The sequence below is a fragment of the Austrofundulus limnaeus genome, unplaced genomic scaffold, assembly GCF_001266775.1.
Source record: "Austrofundulus limnaeus strain Quisiro unplaced genomic scaffold, Austrofundulus_limnaeus-1.0 Scaffold67, whole genome shotgun sequence".
NCBI classification, from domain to species: domain Eukaryota; kingdom Metazoa; phylum Chordata; class Actinopteri; order Cyprinodontiformes; family Rivulidae; genus Austrofundulus; species Austrofundulus limnaeus.
The window spans coordinates 989,991-997,317 of record NW_013952469.1 but is presented as its reverse complement, the minus strand read 5'-3'; the positions used below and the strand labels follow the sequence as shown (position 1 = coordinate 997,317).

Here is a 7,327-nt window from a genome sequence, read left to right as displayed (position 1 = left end):
GGTCTGAAGCAGCCCCCCTCCCCTCTTCTTTCTCTCTCCCCAACTGAGGCAGACCTGCTGCTCGCGTCCTTTTATTTATTAATTTTTTTATTCCTTCGTCCTGAACCTTTTTCCTGCTCAACAAATAACTTTGAGCCTCAGTCAGAAAAAACTGGAGGGTTTTTCATTTTTATACTTATGGCCCAAGGAGGGAAAAAATGGTGGATTTAGGTCCCGCCGAAGGCTACCTGTCTCCCTCTCAGGTTCTAAAGAATCTTTTCAGGCTCGCAGTAAAATGCCAACTCTTCAATCCATTGTCTTGTTGATGGTGATTTTTCAGATTTCCARTTGGTTAGGATACATTTTTTAGTAGCAGTGCTTGCAAGTAGGATAAAGTATTTCTTATAATAGTTTATGTCAAGGGTTGCTGTGTCTCCTGGAATACATATTTTGGGATAGCTCAAGATATTTTTGCAATTAATCGCAATAAATGTTTTTGTAGAATTTATTATTATTCTATAGCTGAATGTGTACATATATACGTTGTGATACACTCCATGTGCGATACATTATGTTCATTTTGTTTATCTTCTTGCCTGTGTTTCTTTCATTGCTGAGACTTCAGCATCTATCTTCTGTTCCTCATGCACTCATTTTAAATGACAACAAAAGCTGCTTGAATTCTTGATTAATCTCATTATTTCGCACAGAATTGAAACATGACTCAAAGAAGATTTAAGCATTTTTCAGTTACTGTCTTATAGAGATAAGCTTCAATACATTTTCAAAAACGTTAAACAGATAAGGCAAAGCAAGCCGGTCTTACTCTATTGTTTTTTTTTGTCTTGAACACACTGATCAGCCTCGTCTGCAGAACCCTCCTGTTTGTTACAGAGGTTTGAAATCAAAGCACTGTTTCAGGCTCCGACTATTCCAGGACCGAGTTCAGTGTTAATGCGTGTTAAAATTATTATCGCCGCTAAACACCGGCTAACGAGATGATGCCTTAACGTGCCCAGTACTAGTTTTATTTATATGTTCTTTTTATTTTAAAACAAATGCTATATATACAACAAAAAATACAAATCACAAGTAAAATGAAAGGCAGAAAAAAGAAGAAATGTTATATCTGCCCCTATTTTCCAAAAAAAAAACTCATTTCAAACGACAATAATGTTCAAGTAACGAAACAAAAACTTTAAACCAGGAAAATAAATAACTTACTTAAATTAAAGTTGAATTTTTACTTAGTTTGAATATTCAAAGAATAAAATAAAGACGACTTTGGTTCAAATGTTTTTTACAATGTTTAAAATAAATGTTAATATAAGCTTGTGTCCTACCTGCTTTAGTTTTATTTAACAAACTAGTTGTAACCATGTTTTCAAACTATTATGGTGCATTCACACCAAAAGCGTTTTGAGCGTCAGCTTTATAGTCTATGGTGGACGTGCGTCGGGAAGTGCTGCGATGCGTTTAGCGCGTTTAGCGCGGCGAGAGCGTCGACGGTGAAGTTAGAAAATCTGAACTTTTGCAGCTCGACGCGCCGCGTCAACCAATCAGAGAGACTCCACTGTGTGACGTAGCGACAGATTTCCTGACGGGACAGTTTACTGAATGATGTCCACTAACCTGAAACAGATGGAGAGGAGCTCTTTAGCTGAAATCGAGTGCCTGCAGTCGGTGTCCTGACAGGAGATATCTGCACCAAAGCGTGGCAGCGGCTCATCAGTCTGGACTCAGGACCAAAATGGTTCTGAAAGCGAGCCGCGAGCCTCGTCAGCTTGCAGCTCCTGGGTGATGAAACTCACCAAACTCAGAACGTCTCTGAATTACCTGGTGAATTAATAATGAATTAATTATCTGATGTGAGTGACATGCTGTTGCTCTCTGTAAATAAAGCAAAGCTATATTTCATCCGACATTAAACAGAGGCCGACAGAGGAGAGAGGGAGGGGGCGGGGAGGCTCTCAACGTGCTGGACGCGCGTCGAGCGCTTCACCACCATAGAGCACAAGCGTCAAACTTGAAGCATTTGATGCGATTTTGACGCTAAAATCACGTTCAGTGCAGATATATTAATGTTCCAACGCACACTACAGACAAATGCTCACAATTTCTCTTTTCAATTAATAATATTAACAAATGAGAACTAAAAACACATAAAATTAATGTTTTCTAAAAACTGACACATTGTCAGATATTTGGTCTTATTTTGTTTAGAACAACAAAGTTAATGTTTATCAGGATGACCCTTTCTATATGTGTTTTTGATCAAATTTTGTTCTGGCTTCAGTTCTGAGGTAGGCCTCCCAACAACACACACCACCTGCACTCCCACCTTAGAAACGAACGTTTCTGGAGGCCCTCCTGGAGTCACTGGCTTATTTCTGTTGGAGACACACAGTTCTGAGAAAACACCTCTCCTCTGTGTAATCCTCTTGTGATATTTTGGCCAGAATCTTTCAAGGAGTTTTCATACATGTTGATAATAAATAGAGCTCTAAAATGACAGAAACCAGACGGAAGGAGGTTTCAGAACCCCACGATGTTTATTCTGAGACAATTTATCACTCCGTTTTTGAAAAAGTCATGAAAATATTGATAATTTTATTTTACTTGTTCAATAAGCACCATGAGAGGATGACACATGAAGGGAATTTTGTTTGTATCTTTCACTCCAGATTTAAACAGAAGCAAGATTTTCAAATCAGAGGATGGCTTAACCATGGTACTCTCCACCCCTTCAAATTCAAAGTACTGTAATATTTTATTATAGTACTGTGATTGTAAAATACAACTGTGGGTACACGGATCCTGATATCTGATGCAGAGGAGGGCTGCTGCCTCTGTCTGACACTTTAATTTATTACAATTCAAGAAGGAATCACTTGCTGCTTTTCATGTCAGAGATTTCAATTTAGATCATCTTGAAAATAACGTGAGAGATCTTTAAAAACCAGATGTGGTGGATTTAATTGAAGAAAATTGTGAACTGGTTCCTGGTTTCACTCAATTGAATTACGTAACAGTAATATATTTACTTTATATTTATGTAGCATTTCTGTTAAAAAGTACAAGTATCTCACCAAAACATTACTTTGGTAAAAGTTAAAGTCTCCTTTAGTAATATTACTTACATAAAAGTCTTGATGTATCTGATATTTTTTGTACTTAAGTATTAAAAGTAAAAGTATTGATTTAAAATGAGCAGTTAGATTTTCTGTAAGGACATTTATTAGGAGGTGACCTCCCCAAAAAATGCAGAAATGACTGTTGTATTAAAATAATTAATTAATGTTAAATTTAGGATGAACTAGTCCAGCTGTTTCAGTTTATATACATATATCAAGGCTGCAGAAAACTTTTCCCCAAAATGAAAATCTATCTGAGGACTGCAGCCAAATGCAATAATATAATTCATAAAATACAATTACTTCTTAAGTACAGTCCTTTTATTTTAATGATTATGTTCTGCCGGAGTGTGACAAGATTTGTTTGTGTACAAACTAATACAGTATCAGAGTTTTATATATTTATACTTCTCATTCAACCACAGTTAAATTCACTCTATAGGAGGCACAGTTTATATGGATATTATTTATTTTTTACAATAACAAGCTGGAATGAAAACAAGCAAAAATGAAATAAAAGTAACGACTTTCTACTTCTTGCCTTTTTTAAAAATGTAAGGAGTTAAGTACAGATAATTGTGTAAAAATGTAAGAAGTAGAAGTAAAAAGTAGGCTGAAAAGTAATTACTCAAGTAAACAGATACTCAAAAATTCTACTTAAGTACAATAACAAAGTATTTGTACATATTTAGTTTACAACTCTGGAAGGTAGTAGTAGATTTCGCAGCTTATCCAGCAGTATTTTCTCCTCCACTGAACTTGTGAACTCTAAGCAGCCGTTTATCTCTGCCATGAGCGCTGTCACTGTGTTGACTTTAGTTATAAAACACACCTTTGTGTTTGGGGTGTGACATTTACTGCAGGGGGAGGGAGGAGCTCTGCAGTGTGTGTCCCCTGGACCATAAAATGTGTGTGCAACATGTGACCATGTGTCGACTGATCAGTTGCCACTCGCCCATGCTGGGCCTTTAAGTCCAGCCCCTCATCAGAGCCCAAAATGTGTGTGGAGATGAGACCAACAGGATTCAGCACACCGGGCCCCGCCCTTACCTGTCTACCACCTAACAACAACAATGGGTCTAAGGGGATGTAGCTTTTTGAGATGCTAGGTTATAATTATGAGACAGTATCTCATAATTAAAACACATCTGGTAATAGGCTCCTGAGCAGCAACAGTCAGTTGAGTTACCAACGTGCATGCACAAAATTGTGCACAGTGCGCTCAATTAGTTTTGTAGTAGGGGTGCAACAATACATGCATCTGTAATGAATTGTTCACTGCAGTGCTCTAGGTTCAATATGCACTATGAATCAAACAATACAGATTTTTATTCATTTTTATCAGCTTGTCATCTGAAGATCTGTGTTGAAGGATCATTGGATCTGTGTTCGACTACTCCAACTGGACTGCATCGTCGAGCACAGATCCACTGAGAAACTTGCTGTTTCAGCAACATTTAATTTAAAAACTGGACTTTTGAGGTTAAATAGATGTTCATAATTCATTTCAATAAACTACAAGTTAAGAAAGGCATGGAAATGTGTCCTTTTGTATTGAAAAAAATATAACCGAACCGAATTGTGAAATTTCTGCATCGTTGCTCCCCTATTTTGTAGTTATTCATGATTGTTCAGTGCTATTTTGTTTTTTTACACCTGCTTTTCTGTTGACTGTTGTGTGCAAATATGTTTAGAAACAGCTTTTATTGGTATTTTGTATTGATAGTGAAATGTCTTCAATGTGTAATGTTGCAGGATGTTTAAATGACTGCAGAGGATAACTGAAACATAGGTAAATATGTTTAGATTGAATGCATTTTAACAAACCGGAAGTAGGCATGAATACACAAACAAACATCCGGTTTATGTTGTACGACATTAATTATAACCATTTTTTTCACCAGTATGCATTTGTGCTTTCTGATATGAACAGCAGAGGGGGAAAAGCAGTGAACTAGTGAGGTGTGGGAACAAATTTCGTCCAAAAAACAAACAAAAAAAAACAACAACCACGAGTATGAGTGTTTTTCCCCCTCACAGTTAATAGGATTTGTAATTATCCAGTTTAAATTTAATAACATGGTATTTTTAAAACACCTACATTTGATTCTAAGTTTTAGCTAAAACTTGCTGTGGCTGTTTGTTGGTCGGAACGATGAGAGCGGGGCTAGAGGAAGTGGGGACATATTTTGTCGGTGCACCACCTCCTGAGTTGGAGCTTGTCCTGTGTGTGGACACATCAGAGGCGTTTTCTGTAAACAGGTCGTAGCGTGACGCTGGTAAGCCTATGAAATCACATTAACCTCAACGTTATCATGGATTTATTTTTGTCAGTTTGTGAATATTTTTCACCGTTTGGGGAACTAGCTTGTTAGCGTTAGCTAAACAGCTTCACTGGCGTTTGGCAGGAGATGAATTTAAAAAAAAAATCCTAGATCGTTTTTTTTTTTCATTGAACAGTTACATTATATTAAATTACACTTTAATTGTTATGTTGTGGCGTGAACGATGCAATAATTAACGTTTAGGTATGCAGTTAGTTTAGTTTAGTTTATTTAGACTCTGCTTGTCTACGATTACCTGTCTGTCTGTCTGTCCACTCCACTCATTCACAGTCTCCAGTCACGCCGACACTCACTACAGGCGATATTGCCAATGTTTTCGTGGATCTTGGGCTCCTGGACGCTGCTTTGCGGTGGTCTTGTCGGAACAACGTGTAAATGACAAAGCTGAAGTTAGCTTCCGATTCGGGAAATGACTAAAGGGATATTACAACTAATTTTTCACTACCTTACGCGTGTTTAACCTGCTCTAGTTCAAAAACTACAACACCTACACTCTTCAAATCTGGACTAGATTATTCTACACTAATAGAAAAATATTTAAAAACACGTTTTGGATTTGGGAAAGCTTTGTCTGATTTGTGAAACTTCTACAAAGTTTGTTTTTCATCGTTTTTATGCAACTGGACCACATTAGACCTGATCCAGCTCAAAAACCACAACACCTGGACTCTTCAAACCTGGACTGGATTATTCTACACTAATAGAAGAATAATAAAAACTAAGTTTGAGCTTTGGGAAACCTTTATCTGATTTATGAAAAATCAATAAAGTTTGTTTTTCATTGTTTTTTAGGCAACTGGACCACATTAGATCTGGTCCAGCTCAAAAACCACAACACCTGGACTCTTGGGCTGGACCAGGTCCAGTGTGGTCCAGTTGCCTGAAAAATGATGATGAACAAACTTTGTTGATGTTTCACAAATCAAACAAAGGTTTCCCAAAGCTCAAACTTAGTTTTACATATTCCACTATTAGTGTAGAATAATGTAGTCCTGGTTTGAAGAGTCCAGGTGTTGTGGTTTTTGAGCTGGACCAGATCTAATGTGGTCCAGTTGCATAAAAATGATGAAAAACAAACTTTATTGATTTTTCACAAATCAGACAAAGCTTTCCCAAATCCCAAACATGTTTTTAAATATTCTTCTATTAGTGTAAAATAATCTAGTCCAGATTTGAAGAGTGTAGGTGTTGTAGTTTTTGAGCTAGAGCAGGTTAAACATGCGCAAGGTAGTGAAAAATTAGTTGTAATATCCCTTTAGTCATTTCCCGAATCGGAAGCTAACTTCAGCTTCGTGTTAAAATGTCGTTTTTTTAAAGGGAGTTTGGTTTGCTGTGGCAGCGCGCGCTGTCCACGTTTGTTGTTTGAGTTAGCAGTTTATCTTCTGGGCAGGTCGCTTTCTGTGTTTATGATTGATAAGATCTGCTGTCACAGTAAGTTAGAAAAATATTATTAAAGGGATGTACATGATATTTTCAAATGGGGTTTCTTGAGAGTGTTATAAACATATATTATCTTACCTGTTGTAGATAAGGATTAGGTCTTCATTTGGAAGTTAAAGACAAGTTATGTAACTTTTTATTTTCATAAGTATGTCAATTAAGCACAAAACAATGTAAAAAATTGCCATTTATATTTGTTAGACTGATAGATTTCTGGCTTTTATTTCACTCAAAGGGATTATATTTTAAATATTTATGCTCATGCAGTCGTTTAATCCATTAATTTTTCTAGTCTCGTGAATAAAACTGCTCAATCCAAGTGCCAAAGAACAGGAAGAAGAAAATAAAAAGACACAAAATATGAAGGAAGTTCAGTGGTGGTGGAGAGATGACGAAAGCAGGGGAAAGTAACTCAAGATGCTACAGGAC

General features: G+C 36.8%; 1 protein-coding gene across 1 annotated transcript in view; it reads left to right on the top strand.

Moving 5' to 3' along the window:
- Positions 1 to 5,117: 5,117 nt before the first annotated feature.
- cunh11orf24 (chromosome unknown C11orf24 homolog) overlaps positions 5,118 to 7,327 on the top strand; it is a gene marked incomplete in the record, with an annotated part of 9,413 nt that continues 7,203 nt past the window's right edge. Inside the window, 1 exon segment of the mRNA XM_014010279.1 lies at positions 5,118 to 5,392.